Source organism: Saimiri boliviensis, chromosome 5 (assembly GCF_048565385.1).
Source record: "Saimiri boliviensis isolate mSaiBol1 chromosome 5, mSaiBol1.pri, whole genome shotgun sequence".
Lineage (NCBI taxonomy): Eukaryota > Metazoa > Chordata > Mammalia > Primates > Cebidae > Saimiri > Saimiri boliviensis.
Genome location: NC_133453.1, coordinates 88,262,493 through 88,275,354, shown reverse-complemented (window position 1 = coordinate 88,275,354; position 12,862 = coordinate 88,262,493). Strand labels below are relative to the sequence as shown.

General features: G+C 35.9%; 1 long non-coding RNA gene across 1 annotated transcript; it reads right to left on the bottom strand.

Moving 5' to 3' along the window:
- Nucleotides 1–7,617: 7,617 nt before the first annotated feature.
- Nucleotides 7,618–10,874, bottom strand: LOC141584467 (uncharacterized). The gene is made up of 3 exons (XR_012517526.1): nt 10,671–10,874; nt 8,347–8,468; nt 7,618–7,792 (listed from the first exon to the last, which is right to left on the bottom strand). It is a non-coding gene; the product is annotated as an uncharacterized LOC141584467 (long non-coding RNA).
- Between the last annotated feature and the right edge of the window lie 1,988 nt (nt 10,875–12,862).

Sequence of the window (12,862 nt, the reverse complement as noted above, 5' to 3'; positions counted from 1 at the left end):
ATGGCTCTTTTGGGCTTGGATGGAGCCAAGTGTCCAAGTGGCCTCCCATGGCAATTAGTAAGGGCAAAACTCACATGTATACTTGAGTTGTCACCTGTGTTTACTCCAGGACGTGTTTGGGGAGGGTTCTCTGCAAAAGACTGAACTTCCCACAGCTAGGCAGGTGGAAGTTGGAAGCCATTTCTGTGCATAATACTCACCAGGCAATAAAACCAGAGACACAAGAATGGAGTAACAAAAGTCCTAAGAAAACTGCTGATAGATTCCATGTTATTTTTAGTGACCCCACTTAGAATCAACAGAGTGGCAAGAATGCATTCAGAAATGCTCAAATGTGTGAAAAGCTCTTTCAAACTTACTAATGTCTAATTTATACTCCAAAGACCAATTGTTTCTTAGGTTTTAGCCTCATGTTTAGCATTGTGGGTGAGTTTACATTCTGTAAACAAACTTATCATAGAATTTTTTTTGTTACTTGAAAAGTTTAATGCCAAATGGCTTGGCATTCTTTTATTCATTAAGCTTCCTATTTCCATTTGAAGTCTGAGTGTATGCAGAGATAGAGTTACTATTGTTGCCGTAATCTTTTATTCAAATAATCAGATAAATATTTCAAATGATACAGAGCGATAAAGGAAGCACTTCATTACCTCCAGGCTGAAGATTCTCACAGGGATAAAAGGAAGAGAAAAAAAATTTTGAAACGTGCTGCTGTTGCAAATCTAACACAACTCAAATGATTGGGCAGCTCTACGGCAAAGAGCCATTCTCGCCCCTTATTATAGAAATGGTCATTAATGTTTAATACCTGCTGGAAGAGAGAGTGGCTTTGTGAGCCGTGGGCTGGGAGACTGGTACTGTCTTCTTTCCTGATATTTACAAAGCTTCGGGGCTAAAGTGACATTTCCATCCCACTTGCTGCGGTTCTCTCTACAGCTGATTCCTTCAAGGCAGAGGAACCGGTTGTTTTTCCCATCTGCTCCAAACCTCTGATCTCCAGCCTTGGCAAATTAGTTTTCAGACAAATAAAATATATTTTGATGGTAAATCTTTGTTTATAATATCTCCCTGGGGAGGGAGTAATCAGTGTAGAATATCAGGCAGGCCATCAGTTTAACCACAATTTGAGTAGTGCAATCCGGTCGAACATAATTTCCTGCCTCTTTGTTGTTGAATATTTTCTATTTTTCTGTCTTTTGTTCTTTTCTTCAAAATCCCACCACCCAAATAATACTATTTTTGAGGATTAATCATCATAAGGTAACCATTAGCATTGGAAAAAAATATGGTTTTAGTTTCTCACTTATATAAGAAAATGAGTTTGAATTCAGAAGCCAGCATACTCTTCATTGCAGTACTATAAAAACATGCAGTCTCTATATATTTGGATGACTGTATCTTTGTGACTGTTACATAAATATGTACACAGTGTTGCACAAATTCAAAAATTAGACCTCTTCATTTCTATTAAAAAATACTAAAGAACTATTTAGAATCATCCTAAATCAATTGAAGTGTTCATATAATTTCTATAATGTTGACTTAGCTCTGATTATAGTTAAACAAACTAAACCAGTAAACTGTTCCCAATACACTAGAAGAAGCTCTTTCACATTTTGGAGACCTTTGCTTTCAGAATTCTGGAGGGCAGATAAAGTCTGCTATAAAAGATACTACTTGCACAGAGATTCACAGTGGATAGGAGTTTATGTACCAGTGAACAAAAAAATAGGCAATAAAAAAGAGGAGAAGATGGCAATAAATCAATCAATGAAATACATGGCATTACGGAGAAGAGAAAGAACAATATTCTTCCCATACCCCCACCCTAACCCCAATCACACTTTTCCCTTTAAAGCAATACTGAAGGCATGAACCGCAGAAAGAAAGAAGAAAGAAAAGAAAGAAAGAAGGAAGAAAAGAAAGAAGGAAGGAAGGAAGGAAGGAAAGAAAAGATGGATCCAGGGAATTCTAGAACTAGCCGAGAGTATATCCTGGATGATGGAGTTGCCGAGAAGAATTTATATTGCTGCCTACAACTGAAATTAGGAAAGTCGACTCATGGAACTTTCCTATAAGCCATTTTTATCAGTGAAAGGAATATCCAGAAATCAGATTGAGTACGGTTGGAAATACTGGCCTTTTATAAAGACACTGTCATACAAAAATATGTTAATTAAAAATGTTAACAATTTATATTTAGACAGTCTGTGATTTAAATATTTTTTGTTTCTTTTCAACAAAAACAAACAAAATCTTGCCCGTGTTCCAAATTTCCCATTGAGTGTTTGGGGAGAAAATAAATTATCAAAAACCAATCTATTAAAGTAATTACCCGAAGAATTCCTCGAGAAAACAATAGCATCAGCAACAAAGAAGAATTGATATAGGTGATACATTAAAAATGGATATTTTTAAGCTACATATTAGTAACAGAATGCATATAGGATGCAATAAATAGAACAGAATTGAAGGGTAGCAGAATATGCCATCCCAAAATAGGCCATTTATTTGGCCTATTTTTATTATTCGAAGTATTATTTAGAACCAAAGGTAAGATACAGAAACAGGAAAGGAAGAAACCAGTATAAGAAAAGCTCTCTGCTCTCCCCCATCTACCTACAGGCAGGGCATAAATTTGCAAAGGTGCCCTTCCCCTCTCTTCCAGGAAGGACAGAAGTTAAGATATCCAAGACCATATCTAGACCCTCACCAGCCCTGATATCACACCAGAAAAGTCTACATAACAAACTTCACTAACTAGCCCTTATCTACCTTTAGTTCCCCATATATATGTCATTCCTTCATTTATGTCCTAGAAGCTCAAAGTTCTTTTCCTTATTTTTGTCACTTCTCTACAATTTTATCATTTAGTAGATGATATATCAGCTCAAATTCCCACCACCCCTTCAAGTTACTCATCACTGAATACTCTCATGTGTGTGCACTATGCACATGTTAATAAGTTTATGTTTGTTCTTCTCTTGCTACTCTGTCTTCTCAGTCTAATTTATAGGGTCCCAGCCGATGAATTTTAAGTGAGCATCAGAAAAAAAATATAAAATAAAAATGAATTTTTCTCCCCTGCAGAATAAAAGGGCATTAATGACAGAGCAGTCATTTTGGAGAATGGAGCTGGTGGGAAAAGGAATATAAAGGAAAGAATGCACATGGGAATTGATTCAGAAGGCAAGTCCTCAGAATCAAGTTGCTGATTTGAAATGGAGATCAAGATGAAAAGGCCAAAACTTTTCTAGGACTTTTGTATGTTATTTACATGGCTCTTATGGCATGACCCTTATTTCTATCACTCTTGTTGGAAAGTAACATTTCTGCAGAGGTCCAAGGTAGCTCTATGGGTATATATAAGACAACATATTATTAAATTGCGACATAAAAGCCATTGGATTAGATGTTCCTTTTTTCCAAGTCTGGGTAGCTTGCATATATTTATAACTGAAAGCTATATTTCTTGGCTAAATGAGATGGATAGTAAGAAAATAATTTAGTGGCTTTAGGTCATTGAAATTACCTTAGTGAGTCTTCTGATTAGAAGCTTGCCAGAATTGAGGGTGATTCTCTTTTTAGGGCTGAGCTTTATTTCATTTTTCTGAAAATAACCAATAAATGTATATAAAGCAATGTAAGTAAAGGTTATTTATCAAAAGTTCTGTATGCAATAGTAAAAAATTGGAAATAATCCAACTTCCCATCAATAGGGAGCTGGTTAAATAAATTACCATATATATACAATGTGAAATTCTATGCAGATGTAAGAAAGAATGACAAAACTCTTCATGGACTGATAAAGAAAGATCTCCAAGATATATCATTAAGCAAAAATAGCAAAATACAGAACAATCCATAATATGCTACATGTTGTGTGAGAAAGAGAGAAAACAACAATATATGCATACATTTACATGGTTGTGCCTAAAGGAACTCTGGACAGATACTCATAATTAATAACAGGATTAACCACTGGTACAAAGGAAAGCAGGGCTGCTGAGCTGATGAAGGTAAAGGCAGAACAAAACTTTTTACTGCAAATCATTTTGTAATATATATTTAATCATGCAAGAGAACTCCCTATTCAAAAATGTAAAATAAATACGATGAAATAAAAATGAGATACAAGCTTCAATACCCAAAATCTGTGTTTTAAATTTTTCTTGTTGCTGTTTGCTGTTACTTTATAACTAAGAATATAACTAATTAGTTATTGCTTCCAGCCCTCTCCTTGGTGAGATGTACTGCTTTCAAATGGCCATTCACATTTTGGGGGTAGATACAGCAAGTTGTTTTTTTTTTTTTTTGGTTGATAGTATTGCTTTATATATATATATGTGTGTGTATATATACACACACACACACACATATATACACACATATACATATATATACAGACATATATACATATATATATACACACACACATATATACACACACATATACATATATACACACACACATATATACACACACATATACATATATATACACACACACATATATACACACACATATACATATATATACACACACACATATATATATATACACACACACACACACATATATATACAACTTTAAGTTCTGGGATACATGTGTAAAATTTGCAGGTTTGTTACATAGGTATACACATGCCATTGTGCTTTGCTGCATTTATCCCCCATCATCTACATTAGGGATTTCTCCTAATGCTATCCTTCCCCAATCCTCCCACCCCCTGCTATCCTTCCCCTAACCCCTCGCCCCCAGCAGGTCCTGGTGTGTGATGTTCCCCTGACACAGGAATTTTCTTCCATAAACTGATGACTGTTACAATGAGTTAAAGTATTCTGGCCTTAGTAATAACCTTGCTTGCAACAGAAAAAATTGGCCATGGTGAGGCCCAACTGTAAGTCCATTCAGTCATCTCAGGGAAGATCCTCTCTGCTCTTGAGTAGCAGCTTAGAGCACAGATGGCTCTGTCTTCCAAGGGAAACTCTCAAAGCAACTTTGTGTTACATATTTCATTTGTTGTCATGTGTGACATATGTTGCTTATGGAAAGGTGTGTATATATTTATGGTGACTTGTCATAGGTTTCTTAATTTTAATTTTTTTAATGGAGAAAAAAAGTCCAGTGATTGATCAGCTAGTGTTACAGTAGCATTTTAGACCCTTGGTGGGAATTTGGTCAAAGTCTTTTACAGCATCACTTTATGATCCCTGGTGCCTTCTCCCCAACTTTTCTCCTTAGAGATCTTTGTGTGTATATATATATATTATTTTGAGACAGGGTCTTATTCTGTCAACCAGCTGGAGTGCAATGGCATGATCTTGGCCTACTGCAACTTCTGCCTCCCCTGCTCAAGCAATCCTCCTCAACCACCCATGTTCATACATTTTAAACAAGAATTATTTTGAAAAGTAAAAACCTCTTCACTTATCCTTAAAGAAATAATTAGAATCTTATTACTAGGAGAGTAATATTCCACAGTTTTTATTTGGCATCCAGCTACTTTTATAATAAATTGCCCTATCAAGTGGCCTCTTCCTTTGTTAACATTGATCTAGCTGGCAACTTTCAGGACCTTATGATTTAAATTGCTTGGGGTGGTTTCAAGGCTATTTCAGATATATGGTGTCAGAAAACAAAGTGGAACTTATGGTATGCTACATAAGTCAATTAGTTAGCTTTGGTTGCAAGTAACAGAAAATCCAGCTACATTAGTTTAAGTAATAAAGGAAGTATATGGATTTACTTAAATACAAATTACAACTGTAGTTTATGTAGGGTTTATAACATCATCATCAGAATCCCATCTGTCTTTTTGTATAATTTGTCTGACTCTGCTTTCTTCTTACATCAGCTCTGTTATTTGGCTGACTTCATGCAGCAAAAATGGCAGTCACAATTTCCAGCATCATGTCCAACACCTTACCATTTGGATGCAGAAAAACAATACCTTACCAGTTGTACTGCAGAAAAACAATTCCCACATCTCAACATCTCATACCAATGAAACAAAGTAATTTCAATTCACTATACATTTCCCTTGTAGGTCAATTGTGGCTCCATTTCACACAGTCTTTTCCAAAACTCAAGCTGATGGAGCATACCCTACTTGAGTCATTTCTAGTGTTACGGCTTAGGAGAAAGAACATGGATGGAGGTAATACATGATGTTTCTTAAAACTCCTACTCACACCTAGCATATGTCACTTCCTTATACATGTCATCGACCAAAGTAAGTCACACAGACAAGTCTGAGGACAACTGGATTAGGAAATATTATCCTACAGTATTCAAATGAGCAGAAAGCACCTTTGCCCTAGCATTCCAAAGTAAGTCTTAATATTCATAGTGATCAGATTGACTAAATTTCCATGCTAAATTGTTAAATTAGTCACTGTGGCAAGAGGAACAGAAGGCTCTGATTGATTTAGCCTGAATCACATCATTTACCCTCGATGCTGGGATTAAATTTAGCTTCTTTGTTTCCACAAGGATTCCCCTGAAGAAAACTGAAGGTCTTTGAGACAAGACAGAATAATAGGTTGCTGAGAATAAAACCCAACATCTAGTATAATGTAGACTATGTTTAACAATGTTTACATCAAAATTTTTGAGAGGCAAACTCTCAAAAGAATGATTATTAAAAGTTTAAACAAAGGAGAATGACCATGCCACCTCTCCAAATTTGAAGCTATTTAAAAACTCCATGCCTTCTTTTGGCAGCAGCAACAACAAAATTCAAATACCTCAAATGATGCTTCAGCTGCTCCTTCTTAACCTAAGATGTGTTTTACTGTTGATAATGACATTTTAACAAAGGGCAGATACAAAAAACTCACCTCACAGTCTCTTTAAAACTGACATTGGGGACAAGTAAGTGGAGGAATTGAGAGATTTATTTATCATTGATAACATGTATACTTATAAAAATGGAAATATATAAACTGTTAACACATTCTTATATATGACTCACTATGCAACATATCCTAGAGAGTGTCATATGTCAATTATATTACGTATATGATTTGGTCTTACGCAAAGCCTATTCATCTGCAATTAATATTGTATAGTTAGTGCTTAAAGATTGTTAAATAAAGCGTAGAACCTTAAGGCTTCAGAATGATTTGTCAGTTAATTACACACGGATGTTTAACTTGACCAAGGAGTTAGGCTGATGTGATTTTTTATCTTAGTTGCTATTTTTAAATTGACCCATATAGTGTGTGGATGTACACATACACACATACACACACACACACACACACACACACACACACACACACGTATATACACACATAGATATATATGAATCAATGGTTCTTATATTCTCTTTGTGGCAGATGCAGAGATTCAGCCCCGACATCAACTCAAGTCAAGGCATGAATAGGTCTTGAAGTCCAAGGAGAAATAATTAAAAATTCAATTCTATGATCTGTAATCCTGGTTGCATAAAACTTAGTCTACCCATCCCCCACCTAGCTGAGTATTCCCAAAGAAAAGTCCCATTTAGGACTAGGTATGGTAGATTAAAATGTTAATATCAAAGCAAATGAATTGCAATGTCAGTTATATAATAAGGGCCCTGTCACCTTGAGAGCTTCTCTTTCCACGTGAACACGAAGCAGAGAAATCAGCAGCTTTGGTAGCTGTGGCAACCACGCCGCCAAGCCTGAAGAGCAAATGTGCCCTGTGCAGGTTTTGTGCCCCTCTGGCGCTTTGTAGATTCTGCTAATGTTAAAGCCTCCAGATTCTCAACTTGCTGAATTCATCCAGCAGGGAAAATTAGAGCTGTGATCAGGAAACAAAAGGAGGCTTGCTTTGTGTCTGACAAAAGTAGGAAAACGCCCTTCATTTAAAGCAGAAATTATTTTAATGGCCATCTACAATAGCATCACAAATAATAGCAAATATTTATCATGCATATTATTTGTTTAAATTCTAAGAATACAGGGCCAGCTTACCAAGGTTAACCAACGACTGTGAGTAGTAACTCCCAAAGCTTACAAATTTAGGATAAACATTAAAACATCTATATGTTATACAGAACCAGAACTGTATGCCATGTCAGAGTATTTATTTATTATTGTTGAAGATTATAATCATGGAGCCTAGCATCAAATTCCAAATAAACCTATAGTAATTGTTTTGTTCAATAGAACAAACATTGTATTTATAAATAAACATGTTTTGCACTTATTTTTATCTTTTATATATTTTAAAAATTTTAACATTTTCTACCTATTTCTAAAAAAATAATAAAGAGTATAAGACAAAGTAAAAAGGAAATACTCTTCTGCCTAAGAGGTGTATCTAGATTTGTCAAAAACTTACAGTTTACTTACCTCTCACTACTGCTCAGGAAAGCAGAAAAGGCACTTGCCTCAGTCCCTGTGACACACGCATGTACATGAGGCTTCCATTTCCATGTAGCTGCAGCTTCTCTTCTTCCCTACTGTCAGAATCCCTAGATTTGGGAAAACAGTGACACGAAAGTCTTAAAATTGTATTTCCCAGCTTCCCTTGAAGAAAATGGTGGCCCCACATTGGGCGGCTCTTAAAAATACAAGGAAACATATGAAGAAACCTAGATAATCTTGGGGATGATGATGAGTTTTTAGATATGACATGAAAGAAAGAATTGATGAGTTGGACTTTATTAAAATTTAAAGCATTCTGCTCTATGAAAGACAATGTCAAGAGAATGAGAAGGCGAGCCACAAATTGGGAAAAAAATATTTGGAAAAGACACCTAGTAAAAGACTATTAACCAAAATAGACAAGTCTCAAAATGAAACAAATAACCTGACGAGAAAATGGGCCAAAGACCTTAACAAACACCTCACTTAAGAAGATATACAGATGACAAATAAGCATATGAAAAGATGCTCCATGTCATATGTTATCAGGGAAAGGCAAATTAAAACAATGATGATACACTACTACATGCCTATTAGAGTGGCCAAAATCTGGAACACTGATAACACCAAATGTTGGTGAAGATATGGAGCAACAGAAATTCCATTCTTTCTGGTAGAATAAAAAATGGTATAGCCACATTGAAAGTCAGTTTGGCAGTTTCTTACAAAACTAAACACACTCACCATATGATCTAGCAATCATATTCCTTGGTATTTATCCAAAGGAATTGAAAACTGAAGTCTACACAAAAACCTGCACACATGTTTATGGTAGCTTTATTTATAATTGCTGAAACTTGAAAGCAACTAAGATAATCTTAGGTTTTACATAAGTAGATAAATCAGTAAGTAAACTGTGGTATATCTAGAAAATGGAGTATTATTCCATGCTAAAAGGAATGAGATATCAAGCCATAAAAAGATATGGAGGAACCTTAAATGTTTATTATTCAGTGAAAGCAATTAGAAATGGCTGTATAATTATAGCTATATGACATCCTTGAAAATGCAAAACTATGGAGACAGTAAAAAGATCAGCATTGCTGGGGTTGCATTGGGGGAAGGCTGAATAGGCAGAGCACAGAAGATTTTCAGAATAGTTAAAATACTCATGATATTACAATGGTGGATCTAGGTCAGTATACATTTGTCCAAACTCATTGAAGGTACACCACCAAGACTGAGCCCTAACGTAAACTATGGACTTTGGGTGATAATAACATGCCAATGCAGGTCATCAGTTGTAACAAAAGTACCCCTGTGGAGGGGGATGTTGCTAATGGGGGAGGCCATGCCTGTGCCAGGACAGGGAACATATAGGAAATCTCCGTATCTCCCTCCTTAACCTAAAACTGCCCTAGGAAAATTTTTAAATTAATTTTTAAAAGTAGGCTGTTTATGCTCTTCCTTTTTCTTCTTGGAACTATAGCAGCACTTGATACCGTGAAGTAGAGAACCAGACCAGATGGAGGGCAGAATGAAGAGCCACAAGGAGACACTGTGACACTTGTGCTCTCCCTACTTCCTATTGTCTCCTTATATGGGGAAAAAACACATGTGATGCTCAGGTCACTATATGCATAGGTCTTATAAGTGACCAAATGAACAAAACAACCAGAGGAAGCTAAGAGAGTCACTGCTTTTTGAAATGACATGGGAAGGGCTATAGAATGATTTAATTATTAAAGAAGAATTCATGAAGGAGACATGAATAGGCTAGATCTTGAAGAGATGTAGGACTTACCTTAATAGAAAGTAAGAGGATGAATATGAAGGTGCCAAAGGGACATGAAAACTCAGGGGCAGAATATAAGAGGTAGAGGAAGTGCAGGTGTCAGGATGCAATGTGAAGAGATTTGGTGAAACCAGTGATTTTAGAGGAATGCTGGCAGGGCGATAACTTATGGAGAGAAAGACAAAATAAACATGGGGAAACTGCACCAAGCTGCCTCTCCAAAAATTAGGTGAGAACAAATTTAATATAGTTGCAGTTTGACCAAATGGAAGAAAAGGTCAAAATAGAATTATGCATGCTTTACTCTCAAAGTTCAAGACAGAGGGATCCCCAGGGATGTTAATCAAAGGAAAGACTCCACTTAAAAATAAAACCAAAGGAAATTAGAGGTAGAATCTCAAGTGGTCTAGTTTTCTATGCCTTGGCAGAAAGGTGGGAAGAATTTGGGAAGGATCTGTGAGGCAGATCCAGAGATGCTAACAGAAAAAAATTCTAGTATGTATCACAAGATTACCATGAGCCTGAGCATTCCAGAGGGTTTTTGAGTACCACTGGCACAGAGGTTCCCCCATGACCACTGAGCAGTTCGCTGGGTAGTAAGTCACGTAGCTACATATCTATTCCACCTGGTCCACTCCTCAGCATCACTGCCTGGGTCTGGGAAAAGGCAGCAGTGTACCCTTAGAGTGCGCTGTGGGAGGTGGTCTGCTCTTACTGGGCCCACCTAAAGAAAGGAGAACAGGAAGTCAGCACCATGGTTATAGTAAGCAGTGTTTAATCTAAGGAAACAAGCAAACAAACAAAAAGTGAAAAGTTAACGATACCAAAAAATTATGTCAAACATTTAATAGTTGCAGCACTATATTTATATTATATAAATGTTGAGGTGCCTAAACAATTTAGAGTAATCTTAGGGCCTTCTGTCTTTCTACATCAGGCATCCCTAAACTTTTTACACAGGGGGCCAGTTCACTGTCCCTCAGACCGTTGGAGGGCCGCCACATACTGTGCTCCTCTCACTGACCACCAGTGAAAGAGGTGCCCCTTCCTGAAGTGCGGCGGGGGGCCGGATAAATGGCCTCAGGGGGCCGCATGCGGCCCGCGGGCCGTAGTTTGGGGACGCCTGCTCTACATGATAAGAATTATAATTATTTGCAACATTTATTATCAACAGAATAGCTAGGTATTAGTTAAATGAAGTAGAAAGAGAAATGATTTCCATAAATGTGCCCCAGCCATTGAGTTTGCAAGCCAAAAACCTAAAACTTTAGAGTTGGACAAATATGGCTACAAGAAATCCCGGATTCCTATCTACATATTAGTCAGTACAGAGAAGATGATCATTAAGCATTACTGAAAAAAGGGAGATTAAAAATAAATGATTAAATGAACTCTTCTTAAATTTTTACAGAAATTCCCACTTTTTTGAAACTCATTTTTGCCTTTATAAAACTCTCCTCCAAATCACATTTTCTTGTTAAATTTCACCAGAGCAGGTAGCAAGGTAAGTTCTAGTTTGATAAGTAATATTTTGCATGAATAGCTACAGTACAGATCATCTGCCTACCTAAAACTAATGTTCACTATATAAGGGGCAGCATTTAGATAAGCAATATAAACTTGTGGCATAATAATTATATAATGTTTTAGTCCCAAATAAAGATGTTATTAAATGCAAAGCATTATAAATTGGGATATTATGAAGTACATGCAGAACCCAGAGGTTCTATGCATATGTGTATATATGTATTTATTTGTTGGGAGGTCGGGGTGTATACTATATATACGTGCATATATATACATATATATATATATAAAATGATTCAGAAACTAGGAAATGGATTATTTTTATAATAGCAGAATACACTGCATATTTGGAGATTCTTCAGTCTGGGTCAGATCTATGTAAGAGACTCAAATCTATCCTTGTGTTTCTCTGTTTTCAATCTCTTCTCATGTTTCAGTTGCTGGATGAATGACTAGTGAAACTCTTGTCCCAGATGGCCCATGTTGAGTGGGTCAAACTTAGAGCAGTCAAATATTAATTCCCCAGAGGCAATATGCAAATGAAAAAGCATATATGAAAAGCCAAAGCCACACCAAATAATTCCAGCGACATTTTTTCTTGACTATGCCAAGGTAATTACCCTAAAAATATTTTACTCCTTCAAAATCTGAAAATTATTAACGAATGAGTATCAGGAATCTAAACAATGACTTTTGGACATATATATATATGTGATAACTCCCCACTTTCAAATGTAACATTGTAAAACATATAGACACACCCATCAGTTTTAAAGGAGTAATACTGAAGTAATCAAATAGAAATTTAAAATAAAAATAAGTATCAGGGAAACAAAAATAATTATCCAAAGCATCATTGGAATTTTATTAACTATGCAGCTTATATTTTAAATTTTTTAAAATTTGTAACATATTCACATAGTTCAACATTTTTTAAATTAAAATGCTTAAAAAAAAAAAAAAAACCCTCTCATTTCTCCCCAACTCCTGTTTTTCATCTGCTCAGGATCTCTGGCTGGTTTCCATTTCTCCTCTAGTTCCAGTGAAATCCTGTGAGATTAATGGGCAAAATAGAAAGTCACAAAACAGATGTGTGTGTAAACATACACATACAAATATATAAAAATGTAATGCATGATATAGAAGACTTTTTAAATGGTGGGGGGGAAATTGATCATT